The sequence below is a fragment of the Microtus pennsylvanicus genome, chromosome 10 (genome assembly GCF_037038515.1).
Source record: "Microtus pennsylvanicus isolate mMicPen1 chromosome 10, mMicPen1.hap1, whole genome shotgun sequence".
NCBI lineage: Eukaryota > Metazoa > Chordata > Mammalia > Rodentia > Cricetidae > Microtus > Microtus pennsylvanicus.
In genome coordinates, this window is record NC_134588.1 from 32,399,971 (window position 1) to 32,414,036 (window position 14,066).

The window sequence follows — 14,066 nt, forward strand, 5'->3', positions numbered from 1 at the left end:
CAATGACTTCAAAAGTTTTCCGATTAATGCTCATTTATTTCAAATAAACTATTCAACATTTGAGAGTCTATGAACCTTCTTAGCAAGCACTGGGTGTTTGTTTAAAGCAAGCCATTCACAAAAAGTGCTGATGATGTTGACTGAGCCATTCATTGTGTGACGAAAGACTAGAACATTTCCCACCACAGGGAGCAGAGGCCCCAGTTTAGGCAGACATCAACAATGTGGGAAGGGAAACAGAATTGAATCTTGAGTTGGATATAATTAGAACTGAATTTATAATAAAATCCTTCTTGGTACCATATGATCGGAGTTAACTTTTGAATATGAATAAATGTAAGACCTCCATCTAAGTGTTGGAAAACAAATGTAGTGGGAGCAGGGTAGAAGTTTATAGCAATAATTTCATCAAAATGTTGACCATCAAGTGTGATGGCACACACCAGTAATCTCAGCACATGGGGTTTCCGGAGAGAGAGGGCCACTTGAATCCACAAGTTCAAGACCAACCCAGGATCATATAAGATTCTGTCTCAAGAAGCAAAAACAAAGGGACAAAAAGGACAACAAAATTAAAGCTTTAAGGAAAGTTTCTGTACTAATAAAAGACACCGAGTGTTTGTCCACTAAAATATTCATTAGAGCAATTTTAGCAGTCATAACGGTTTCCAGCTACACTGTTGAATTATCACGAATGTTTCTAGGCAGTCGAAGCCCGGGACCTGTGTGTTATTTTGTAAGTACAGATAGGTAGAGTATAATATGCTAGTCATTCCTCAGAACCGTGCGCCTCCACTCGTCCTGAAAGATGTGCCATAGTAATTCAGTGTGACTCTCCAAGGAAGCATGCCCTCTGTTCCTTTGGGCTTAGCTCTTTGAGGAGACACACACAGAATTATGCCCAAGCACTTATGCCATTAGAAAAGTCCAATTTTAGGAAACTCTTGGAAGATTCCCCAAGGTCTTATCTATTTTTCTGAGACATAGGTGGTTTCTAAAGGGCAGGGTGGAGTATTGATCCCTTTGAATTTGCTTGTTGTACCAATTCATTTGAATTGGAAATACTTCCTTTATTCTTTAAAGGAAAAATGTCAGGAATCACTTAATTCGATAAGCTCTGTTTAGAACAAGCACATTGGGTCTTCATAACTTCTGCATCTAAGCAGAAAGCGGGCGAGCATGATGCCTACCCCAGTATGGAAACCTGAGGACCATGAGAGTCCAACTGAATAGAGAGTTTGAGCGGGTGCTTTCTATTTTTATTTCAAAGAAATTTTTGTTTTTAGGAATATGTCAAGGCCACATTGTGATGATGAAATGAATTGCCATATGGCCTGATGGGAAGAAAGGAGGAGACCGGGGTCTCTTTGGGGGTCTGCTTCCAGTGGTTTAAAACACTGCACCAGATCTTCTTAATGTTTCTAGTGCATCCTTCTACCAGTGTTAACTATACCTGGGTTATCCTTTACCTGGGGATGGATGTATCTTAGCTTAGACCTGTAACAGTGACCATGATACCCTTGAAACGGGCTGGTGAGTTATTACACCAAGCATCAGGATTTGGGTTTACCCAATGTTCTCCCTCGACTAGACTGGGCCTGTGCATACATTCTTGGTGAGAATGACACATTGTCCTCCACTTCCTGTCTCTGTCAGGAAGTACATTGCATCCTGACAATGGTGGTGGTGTTAATTTATTCTAGTTATTCCACTTGGGTTCACCTCATTTTCTGGTCATACTCATTGAATTTTCCTTAATTTACATAAGCTGGCAGGGTTTGTAGTTCTGCAGTTTCTGATAAACCCGGTGACCTGTTGTTCCAGCATGAGAACAACAATTCCCTTCTACACTCACTCTGTTCCTCCTGCCCCTTTGCCGTCAGCCGTTTCCACATAGCATGCTGACAGCTGTTGACACTGGTTTAAGACACCTTAGTTTTGCTATGGTAAAATGAATCAAAAGCATATCCACGTTTTTGTATGAAGCAAGTTTATCCTTTTCTCTCATGCTCCATGACAATATAGCTTATCCACTCATCAGATTCACAGGTATCAGTTTTTGTTGACTGCCAATAAAGATGCTACAAACACTGCATACAGGTTATAGGTCAAGAGGCATGTGGCTTCTGTAGAAGGAAGCTCAGTTGTTCCAGCATCATGGAGTTGCCTGTTCCTTTTGAGAGGGCATGTTGACACATCCATGTGAGTCGGTCTCTGAACTTCTGTGTGAGTTGTCATGTAGATCTTTTTACCAAGGCCTCATTATCTCTGTTGACATCATTCTATAGTAAGACTGGGCACTGTGCAGTATGAATTCTGATCTTGTATTTCTGTCACCACATGATTTTGGCTCTTCTAGTTCCTTCATCTTTCCATATCTGTATTTTAAAAATAGCTTAACAATAGTTATTCTCCTCCAAAACCAACCACAAAGACAAACTGAACACAGCCTAGTCAGTCTGGAATTTTCACTGGGATTACAACAGATCTGTAGATACATTTTTAAACTTCAAACTGTTTCATTATAACAGTATATAATATAATCCATTTATTTAGTCCTCTTTGGTTTATTTGATCAATATTTAATAGTATTCAGCATATGCTTAGATTTATTTTTTAGTATATTCTTTGTAAGTTTTTGTTATCATATTTAGGGAAGTCCCTTCTGCTCCTTGTTTGTTGAGTATGTTTATAATTAGTAGATATCTATTTTTTTCATTTTTCCAATATTAATTTATGGTGGTTACTTTTGCCATATGTTTTTGTTTGTACTACCTAATGATCTTTAATGAACAAATGTTTATTTAAAAGTCATCTAGGAACCAACCCAAATGTCCATAAACAGATGAACAAATAATAAAAATATGTTATATATATAAAATGGAATATTATTCAGCTCTAAAGAAAAATAAAGTCATCTGATTTGCAGGAGAATGGATGGAGTTAGAATGTATAATATCAAATGTGGTCACTCAAAAAACTCAGAAAGAAAAGGAAGCACACTACTGTATATGTGGTACTAACCTGTAGTTTGTTGAATATGTAAACAGTCTTAAGTACTGGGATAGTAGAGCATTTAGAAAGGAGATGAAGGAAGGTGACATTAGGTAATAAGGAGGGATGGAATGTAGGTAAGGGGCACATGAATCATGGAAGAGAATATAAAGTTGATTTTCTCGCTTACATTCTATCATAGCTTTTTGAATGATAGATATGCATAAAAATGTAATTGATGGCGAGAGTATAAAACCTTAAGTGAAGTTCCATGGCTTTTCTAACTATGTGGAAGGTCATAGAGTTTGGGACAGGCAAGAATGTGTTTGAGTGGCTACCTTGGCCTAGCTATGTGATGTTTTCATTTGTTAGTTCATTATAATATAGGTATTTAAAAAATAATATAGAACAAGAAAATCCAGAGATTCATACAAAATGTGAAGTCACTGCCACTTACTGGTTGAAGTACTCAAGTTTATATGTATTTTTGTATGTAAAAATTGGGTATATGTGGTAATGTGTGTCCTCTGAGCGGTGCTTGAACAGTTGTGTTTATGAAAACTCCTGTTCAAATTGTGTATGTGGTAAATTTTCGTGAAATTAAATATCATTTTGAAATAAGAATCACTGACCACAGTACAACACAAAGCAGGACTGTTCTGAGTTTCAAGTATTCAGAAGATCTCTGATATTAGTACTGCTGTCTTCCAGGAAGGCAGATTAAGGAGCCAAGGCACAGAGGAGATTAATGCAAATTCCTGAAGCCATTGCAAGTCCAGGAGAGTGGGTCTGAACTTCCTTCCTTCCTTCCTTCCTTCCTTCCTTCCTTCCTTCCTTCCTTCCTTCCTTCCTTCCTTCCTTCCTTCCTTTCTTTCTTTCTTTAGCTTTCTCTTTCTCTCTTCCTTTCTGTCTCTTTCTGTCTCTCCCCCTCCCCTCTCCATCCCTGCGTTCCTTTCTTTCTTTCTTTCTTTCTTTCTTTCTTTCTTTCTTTCTCTCTTTCTTTCTTTCTTTCGGTGTTACAACATAGTCTTCATTTCTTTAAAAAGAATCTCTTTACTGCATCGTTATTTATTTAATTGTGTGTGCATGCTGTTTGTGCACCAGTGCCTATGGAGGTCAGAGGACGATTTGCGGAAGTCAGCTCTCTCCTACCTTGTGAATTTTGGCATGGGATTCAGGTCTTCAGGCCTGGCAGCACGTGCTCTTACCCACTGAGTCAACTTGCTATCTCAATATATGCAACTTGGAAGCCTGTCTTCTCGTAGGGACACATTGCTTGACGGACAGTGTAAGGAAACCCCTCTCCTACAAATCCCTCTTCCACCTCCTTTGTGTCAAGTCTATACATTTTATGGATGTAAAATTTTTTTGGATGTATGGATATTTTTTTAGACACAGAATATGGTTACACTTTAACTTTTATAGGCAGTTGCCTTTTGAGAAATTAAAAATACAATGTTTTATTTTTCTTTATTCTGTATCTAGCATTCTTTGCTTGTCTGTCTTGTATGGTGAAGGAGTTTCTAATGCTTTCCTTACAATGTCCGTCTCTGACAATAAACTCATTTTTTTCACTTTGAGAGAGTTGGGTTTCTCTCTCTCTCTCTCTCTCTCTCTCTCTCTCTCTCTCTCTCTCTCTCTCCTACTTATTTTGCTTTTTCTTTTGGGATGCTGTCTCACTGTGTATCCAAGGCTGGCCTTGAACTACATCAACAACTGTTCTGGCTCGGCCTCCCAAGTGCTAGGATTCCAGGTGTGTGCCACTACACTCAGCAAGACAGTTTATATTTCTACTTGATTACTCAAATAATATTTTGGCTATGTAGAGAATTCAGGTTTTATCACAGGTTGTTATCCCAGCACTTGAAAAAACATTATTTGTTTCTGGCTTGCACTGTTTCTGAGATTTGTGCAGTAATTCCATTTCTTTCCCTGTACGTCTAACGCAATCGCTGTCTACATATTTTGCACACATATCTCCCTCCTCTGACATCTCTCAAGACAGTTCCCTTCTCGTGGTTTTCAGCCTTTGCACATGCTCTGTGCAATGAACAGTGTCTTGTAGTTACTCCACATCTTACTGTGTTTATCTGTGTACTTAAAAATTTTTTTTATCTATTTTTATTTCATGGGCATTTCTGTTTTGCCAGCATGTATATCTCTGTAAAAGTGTCAGATCCCCTGAAACTGGAGTTACAGGCAGTTATGAGCTGCTAGCAATTGAATCCGGGTCCTCTGCAAGAGCAGCCAGGGCTCTTAACCACTGAGTCATCTCTCCAGCCCAATATCTATGTCTTATTGCCTGTCAATAACCAAAGAAAATTCCTAGTTCTTGTTTCCTCAGGACATTTTTTTTCTGCCTCACTGTTCTCTCTTCTCACTCAAGGATTCTAGTTACATACGTGCCGCTCCATTTGATCAACATACATGCTGGCACGTTATCCATCAGGATGACATTTGTGTACTTGTCCAACTTAAAAATCATTGCAGTTTCAATCTTAAAATAAATTTTAAAATTACTAAATGCCTTAAGAGAAGTTTCCTATCATATTGCTTGTGAAAAATCACCTTCTAAACATTTTGTGTATATCATTTCAATGCAGAAGTAATTAAATATATTCCCTTCCTATTCAGGCACATACACACGTATAATTAAAATAATGTATGGGTAATAATATACTTTTTATTTTATTCCATTTTATACAGCTCATCTTGTCATGTAGGTATATATATTTGCACCAATTCTTCTCACAGCTGTGTTGTATTCTAGTTTATGGGTGTAACCCTGATTTGAGGAACAAATTCACTATTGATGGGTCGTTTATGGAATTTTGATTTATAGCCAATGAACAGTGTTGCAACAGGTATGGGTTACGTATTTATATCACAAATATTATATTAACATTACTGGATGAAAGTCTCCTGAGCCATGTCTAGGAAGGTGTTTTTTGTGTGATTACAGTATAAGGGAACACTTAAGGGGAGAAGGGCACGGAGACTAACCAGAGCTGGGAATACTTTGAAATCCTGAGCGAGGCAACAGCTGGCGGATCACTCTGTTTGGCCTGGGGTGTGGCTATCACGAGCTAGGACAGCCACATTGGAGCTGCCATGCTGGAGTCAGTGCTGCGCTTGGACAGTGGGATAAGGGTCAGTGCCTCTGCCTTCTCCCAAATTCTGCCCTCTAGCCTCGGTTTGAGTTTCCTCTGCTGGAATGTCCGTTCTTTTTGTTTGTTGTAACTCTCCACAGACACATAGCTCTAACCTTGAGATGATTTGAAGCCGAATCACACTGTGAGGACTTTATCAGTGGTTCATATTGACCTTGTGATCAACACGGTGATAGTCGGACCCAAAGCGTCTGCTTTGATTCCCTGGTCAAGGAGAGGTATTCTGACCCTTGTTAATTGATACATTTAGAAGGAGCATGGAAAATAAAATGTCTACGAGTTAACCCTCAGAAAGGAACCTAAGGGGGCTGGGGATATAGTTCAACAGCAATGGACTTGCATGCCTGAGGCCCCAGGGCATGATCCTGGTACCTCAGAAACAACAACCAGCAAACTCCAATAGTGCAACTTCCCTCAAACACAGCATAACAGGGTACATGTTAAACTGTGACCCAGTGAAGCCTGAAGCATTCAACACAGCCAGCACACTATGCGACAGTCCAGACATATCGCTTGTTTGGGGTATTGCTGGGAGCTGGCAGGCACCCAGGGTGAAAAGACCTCTTCCCGTCTTCAGCATAGCTTGGGCCACCCAGCTGCTGGCCTTTGCTCTAGGGCCTTAGTTTTGGGAGCCTCTGTCTTAGTTCGCAACCTGTGTCCCGACTCCTGGGGGGGCATCAAACAATTTTTTCACAGGGTTGTGTATCAGATATCCTGCATATCAGATATTTACATTAACATTCATAAAGGTAGCAAAATTATAGTTAAGTCGTAGCAATGAAAATAAATAATTTCATGGTTAAGGGTCACCACAACCTAAGGAACCGTATTAAAGGGTCGCAGCCTTAGAAAGGTTGAGAACCACTAGTCTAAATGATTCGTTATTTTTTCCTTATGTTTTGCTTTCCTCTAACTTCTTATTCCCCATTTCTTTCTTTGTTAACAATATGGAACTCTTCATGAATTCGTGGGTCATCCTTGTGTTGGGGCCATGCTAATCTCTGTAATTTACTGTATGTGCTGCTGAGGTGAGCAAGAACCCTGTTTCTGAAAGCTCAATGCTGTGCTGTGTTCTTTCACCCAATGAGAGAGAATTTAGTTGGCACTTCTGTAAACTCTTGTGACATCATTTTATATAACGATGGAGTCCAGAGTCTGATTCCAGATCCATATCAACAGCTTTTCTTTCAATACATTTTACTCAGGTAAAATGGAATTCATGCATGAACTATTATCAGCAACACGCAACGATATCTTTACACATGCTAATCTCTTCTGGCAAATGCCTAAACCACCACTTCCATGTGTTAACTGATGGACTTTTCCCCAGAGTGCCTTTCTTGGCAAATGCCAGGCTTGAGTGGTGGTTGCATGTTTTCCTCGTGTTCCGCACTGCTCTGGGTTTGGACATGGAAGCAAATTTTAATGCTTTTACGCCGAGTGTGAGATCTATGCCGTAGTCCACAGGGTTTCAGACTGCTGGTCCTTTTCCTGTCGGCCAACATCCTTTTTCCTGACCTCTCTTTGAGTAGCCTAGGGTAGCCTCTTTGAGAGTCCCCCAGCCCAGCTTCCTGAATGTTGGGATTACGGGCATATGCTCCCCAGCCAAATGACCCCTTCTTGTTGCTGCTGCCCCCACAGTAGGCAAGCACTGGGTGATTGATGAGTGCTTGCCAAAGGCAATGATGGCCAGCTTCCCGTCAGTAGCACAAACGTGCCCAAGGCAGCTCTCTGTGGAGGCCAGCATTTCTCCAAATACCAGAGCACCCCCCTAATCTTCCCCCTTAAGAGCTTTGCAGCAGCATCTGCCTCAGGGCTTGCCTGAATGTCTTATTCTCAGTGACATCTTTTGTCACTTTTGAGCACTTCATCCAGAACGGTTGTATACCTTTCTGGAGTCTCTGTCTCTTTCGTTTTTCCATTCATTTTTGGCATTTAGGTGAAATGTCATATTTGCCTCTTGGTTTTCATACATATTGCATTTACTATGAGCCTCGGGCAAGCATTTTCATCTTCACTTGTCTGGCCCTGACGTCGGCATGTGTTTGAGACTCACACAGCGGGCGCTTCTGTCCTGCATCATGAGTAACGGAGGCGTAGGCTGCTGACTAATTCTTCCGTCTGCTTTTCCCTTTCTTTTCAGAGACCCCTTTTCTGTATCTTCCCTTCGAACCAGCGGTCCAGGCTCCATAGCAGAGTTCTAACCGTACCCCAAAGTTGAACTGCAGTTGCTCAGTTGCAACCTCAAACTCCCAGGTGCCCAAACAGAATCACAAATGCTTTCCAAATTATCTGAATGCAAGGGATAATTTTATGTCATCTTGACACAAGCTAGAGTTATTGGGGAAAATACCTCTGTAATACCTGGCTCTGGGCATTTTCTTAATTAGTTATTGATGGAGGAGGGTCCAGCCCATTGCCGTCCTGGGCTCTATAAATGTAGGCCAAGCAAGCCAGTAAGCAGCATCCCTCCATGGCCGCTGCATCAGCTCCTGCTTCCAGGCTTCTGTCCTGTTTGTTTGAGTGCTTTGTCCTGACTTCCTTCAATAAGGAACAGTGATATGGAAGTGTGAGCTGAATAAACCCTCTCTTCTCCAACTTGCTTTTGGTCATGGTGTTTACTCATAGAAATAGTAACCTGAATAAAACGCTAAGATTCTCAAATATTTTATTGTAAATATGTCCGTTTTGCTCGCGTGTGTTTAAATTGTCCCACATACATGAAGTGCCTAGAGAGGCCAGAAGAGGGTGTCAGAGACCCCTGTACAGAAGTTACAGATGGTTATGAATTGGCAAGTAGGTGCTGGGAACTGAACTCAGGTCCTCCGTAAGGGCAGCAAGTGCTCTAACCTTCTGTGCCATCTTGGCAGCCCCGTTCTCCAAATATTTGAAAAAGGTTCATAAATAGGTGTCTCCTTTTTATCCTCAGCACTTGGCAATTTTTTTTAAATGCCTTTGATCGACTGAGGGATAGTGGAGAAAAACTGGACATGGATTACATGGCGGTACACAGTGAAAAAGAAAGCTAAATCAGGACAAGCGGGAAGAGATCATTTTAAAAGGCGGCGCTCGTGAAGAGGTTCAGCATCTGTCCTCAGAAGGAGCCGCCCTTTATTGAAGTGTACAAATGCACCGCGAGCTAATGTTTCTGGCCGCAGGATAATAGCTCGCAAGTTGTCCCTTGCTGTTTGGTAACGTTAATGCGCAGGAAGTGGCTAATGATTTATAAAGTGGTGTTGGGCCGTAGTTAACAAGCTTCCTGACCGCAGTGTGGAACAGCAGCCGCTGCTCGCCGCAGAGGGAAGGGGCTTTCCATGCTTGTCTGTCTCTGTCTCAGGCAGGATTCAGTTTCCAAGCTTCTGCACCGTCTCACCCCTCCCCCACCCCTGATGGCCTGCCAGGAGCCTGGGGATGATCTTTCAGGGATCCTGTAGAGTAGGGAGACAGAAATTCTTTGATACCGGAGTCTCAGCTAAATGGGGGATTGGATTGGATTTTATATTTTCATTTGTCCTTGTATCCCAAGCTTTGGGGTCAATGGACATGAAGCGCTCATTCACAGTTTATCTGAAATTCACCGCTGTGATCTTGTGTTTGCTAGCTTGGTTAACTCCAGGCAGGGGCTGCCTTGCTCCCCGAATCTTGGTCTTTTCACAAAGATGCCCTGGTCCTGCTCTTCACTCTCAGCAACATGCAGGTAACACAGGCCGAAGCCAGGCTGCACACAGACTGCTGTGGGGGAAAAAAAAACTATGCTGAGTTGACATGTGATAAGAGCAGCACTATTTTTGTTAAACTTTTACTTTTAATTCGTGGTGTGTGTGTGTGCACATGTGTGTATGTGTGCACATGTGTGTGTGAATGTGCACCTGTGTACAGTGCTCGGAGGGCCCAGAAGAGGCTGGAATCACAGATAGTTGTTCGCCACCTGACATAGGAACTGAATTCCCATACTCTGGAAGCGGCGTTCATACTTGTAACGGCAGAGCCATGTCTTCAGCCCGTGAGGGGCACTATGGATGCGGTTATTAAAAGAAGAAGACGTGGGGAAAACCTGGTAAATCTCAGACAAACTAGCCAGAGAGAAATAAAGATGTATGCTATAGTTGCTCTCATTTTACAGAAAAGGGAATCAAAACGGCAGAGTAGAAAGTTAGGTTAGACGGAACAAATCCAGACTGCATCTCTGAAGAGGTGGAGGAAATGGGCCAGAACCTTTGCTCAGCACCTCTTTCCATTGAGGTACCTTGCTGCCTGGCCTGCCAATGCCTGGCCAGACCCATGGCCTGGGGAGTTTCCGCTTCTGCCATCCGGAATGCAAAACCTGATTGTCAGACGCCAGCTTGAGTCAGCATTGCCTGTTTATTCCCAACGCAGGGAACAGTCTGCGGCTGTGGGTACAGAGTCAGAGCTAATGCTGGCCATGCCATGTCAGCCGAAAATATGGAGAAGAGGGACAGGTAACCCTCATCTAACACAAACAAACGAAAACCAAACACCGACATTCTAGAGGATCCTGGGCCATCTTTCTTCAGAGGCCAAGAGGGTGTTTTCACTCCACACCGCAAGGTTGACGCCAGCCAGGCAACGCGTTTCTGTGAGGTAGAGTCTGACTTTGTTGATACTTCCCCAAACTTCCAAACTTTGGTTTTTATTCAACTTAAGAGATTTACTTAGCCTAAACGGGCCGGTCATTTTCCCTAACTGTTCATTTCCCCATGCTCCCAAACTACAGTTCTCAAGATACTGTCCAGGGAGCCAGCGTCAGCAGCAGCTGAGCACCTACTGCAAGTGCGCACTCTTAGGGCCCAGGCACCCGCAGCAGAGGAGGTGCTGGCTGAAGCCCGCGTGCACCAGCCTCGTCCGCCCCCAGCTCTCCATCCTCTTTGTTCTGATAGACACAGACCCGCCCGTGTCTTTGCCCACTGTATCTAATTATGATTTGTGGACACTCACTAACTTAAATGACAATGTGGGAAGGAGAGACATTCACATTAATTAAATATTGTCCTCTTTTAATCTAACGAGTTGTTACTGAGTGAGCACACACAGAGGTCAATAGCAGTGACGGGAAAGCTTGCTCCTACTGCAGTACCCTAGGAGTGGGAAGTATCGGGGGTTAGCACAGGGGCAGGTCAGTGGGCAGTGTCTGCCAGAAAAGCCAAGGGTAGCGTCTTTGATGGGGTTTCTCTGTGAAGAGTGAGGCAGGAGGGGGAGTGGTTGAAGCATGAACCTCTCCTCTGGGCTCTGGGGTCCTTGGTACCAGAGACCTAGAATGATTTGAAGCAGGAGAGATACAGGCATGGTGTGTTAGGTAAGAGGTGGCTGAGGCCATGGGGTTGGGCGTGGTTGATATACCGCTCGCCAACCGTGCTCTAGGAGGTCTATCAGCAACTGTTAAAAGATAGTTTAAAAAATGAAAAAAAAAAACCACCAAAATAAGTGGGTGCCAGGTGTTGTGCCCCATGTGGCTGGCATTACCTTAATATGTTATAAATAATGCAGGTGAAATTCAGAGAAGCCAAGTAATGGGTCTAACCTCATGCTGTGCAGAGTTTAAGACCAGCTTGACTTTGAAAGCCCTTACAGACTTAGGAAAGTAAATGACAGTGTCTCGGTTTTCTGGTAGGAGTCATAGGAGACAGTCCATGAGCGAGTGGCAGACTGGCTGTGATCAGGGGAACTGAGTTCCCAAGCTGGTTAACCTAGCTTCAGCTGCCAGCCATTCTGCCTCACATACCAGCCCTACTTTTCTTACAGCCAAGTTTAAGACAATTTAAACGAAGCAAAGTATTCAATTAGAGAGGGCCGAGAAAATGGGGTACGTGTATCATCTGTGTCGGCTGCAGAGGAGAAAAAAAATATTTAGCTTTCACAAGCAGTGAGCGCTTACACCTCGCAGGCTGGTGTTGCCTCTCTCGGAAGAGCAAAAGAATCCATTGAATACCTTAGAGAGATTAATTTCCCTAGGAAAAAATAAAACAAAGGAAGACCATCTGATTACATTTAAATATTTCCTTGCCAATGCTTGGGGGAATTCTAGCATTCCTCCCTGGCAGAGGAAGCTTTTGTGCATGGGAGAAAGGTGATTAGGGCAGGGGGTGCCTGGGAGGGTGGAGGAGAGGGAGGGCTGGCGGGAGGAAGGGGTGTTTGAATAGGAGCACAGGTGCAACAGTTTGGAGTGAGTGATGGCCTTACAAATGACCCTGGCACGGAGCAGAGGAAATCCAAGGAGAAGATGAATTGAATTACAGCTCCAGTGTGGGTGCATTTGATTTTCGCCGTGGAGTCGAATGGGTTGTGAGGCTGGCTGACCAGCTCGGGGAGGAAATGGGAGGGGCTAGGGATGGACAGTTTTCTGGATGGGGAACAATCTTTAGGTTGCTTTGGGATGGAGGGTTTGGAGCGTGAAAGGGCTCGGGTCATAATCTCCTTTATCTGTGAACACTAATTATGTTCCATGCCAAGACACGGCTGGTCTCCCGGGAGTTCACTTGAACACAGGGGAAGGCAAAATGGGATAAGCAGTAAAATATTCACTTGATTTTCCAAGAGAAATCGACACCGTTAAAAAGAATTAGCAGTTTTTCATTTCGACTGGAAATATGATTTGTTTCAAGAAAAATTAATATCGTATACCTTTTCTATGGTAGTCCCTACTGTTGTGGTATTTTCCTTATGCGTATTTTATCCCTCATACAAAATGTTCTAAAATAGTCAATACGACTCAATATTTCCTTAGAATGTTAATCAAATCAATTGAGGAATGTGGTCAACTTACTATCCAGATATTTAATAAATGTTTTTTAAAATGTGAGTTTACCTGCAGGTAGTTAAAAGTTTAGTTATCCAGTTCTCAGTCTTTGACGGACTTGCTCAAATCTTTTTCTATTTAAATTCTGTTCATGTAATGCCTGTGCCCTTGTATACCTCTGCTTTTTGAATTACATATTGTAATATTTTTCCCACTGTCCTTTCAGATAACCAGGAAGGAAGCAACCTCATATATCTCCAGATCCAGACAAGGTGGTTCTGATTCAGAAAATGCATAGTAAGTCTCAAAAACAGTAGACAAGGTCCTGCAGAATATAAATGTTATACTGGGAAGAAATATGAGTAGTTTCAGAATAACCATGAATGTTTGAGTGAAACAGACTTGTTTTCCCGATCCAGATCTGCTCACTTCCTGTGGGCAGAGGACCCTATGTAGTACCTGTCCAGGGTCATGCCTCTTTATCTGTGCAACAGAAATCCTTCAAACGGCTGGAAGGGTGGCCGTGAGAACTGAATGGAATGACTGCTCAATGCTGGAGTTTTTCTTGGCTATTTTAGGCTTTTCCACTCTCTCCTCTGTTTTAACAGTGTATTGAGAGAAGCTACGGTGTCCTGGAGGAGCACCCTGCAGCCTTGCTCTATGGTACAGAGTGCAATCTAGGTCCAGAAAGCAATTTAGCTGGGAACCGAGGAATGTTGCTTTGTTCCTTGGTTCCTTTGTGTCCTACCTATACCACTGGCCCCCAGGGGTCACACTGGTGCAACAGTTGCCCTTCCCATTCATTTTGGCCTCTTTCGTGGCCGCAGGGGGTGTGGTATCATCTGGCCTGCTTGACCTACCAGAAGCCTGCAGATCGCCGCAGGTCTCAGGGCTTCACTGTGACTTCTGTGTGGACACTACCACAGAGTCCTGTGTCTGCCCTGTCTATTACGAGGTGCTAAAATACAAGTGAAAGCCACTTAAAAGGCCTCACGTGCTAGGCAAATGCTGCTTGTTAAGTCTGTACCTCATTCCGATATTCCTCGAGACTTTGTTCTTCTTTTCCAAAAGCTTCAATTACCTCGTGTGCTTTGTGCCATTTAGTCTCAGCACAGGCCTTTAAAGTAAAGAGCTAATTGCTGGGCTTA

The 14,066-nt window shown here is 42.8% G+C and overlaps 1 pseudogene; it reads right to left on the minus strand.

Annotated features, from left to right (window-relative positions):
- Positions 1-7,105: 7,105 nt before the first annotated feature.
- On the minus strand, positions 7,106-7,200 carry LOC142859285 (U6 spliceosomal RNA; annotated as a pseudogene).
- Positions 7,201-14,066: the final 6,866 nt, after the last annotated feature.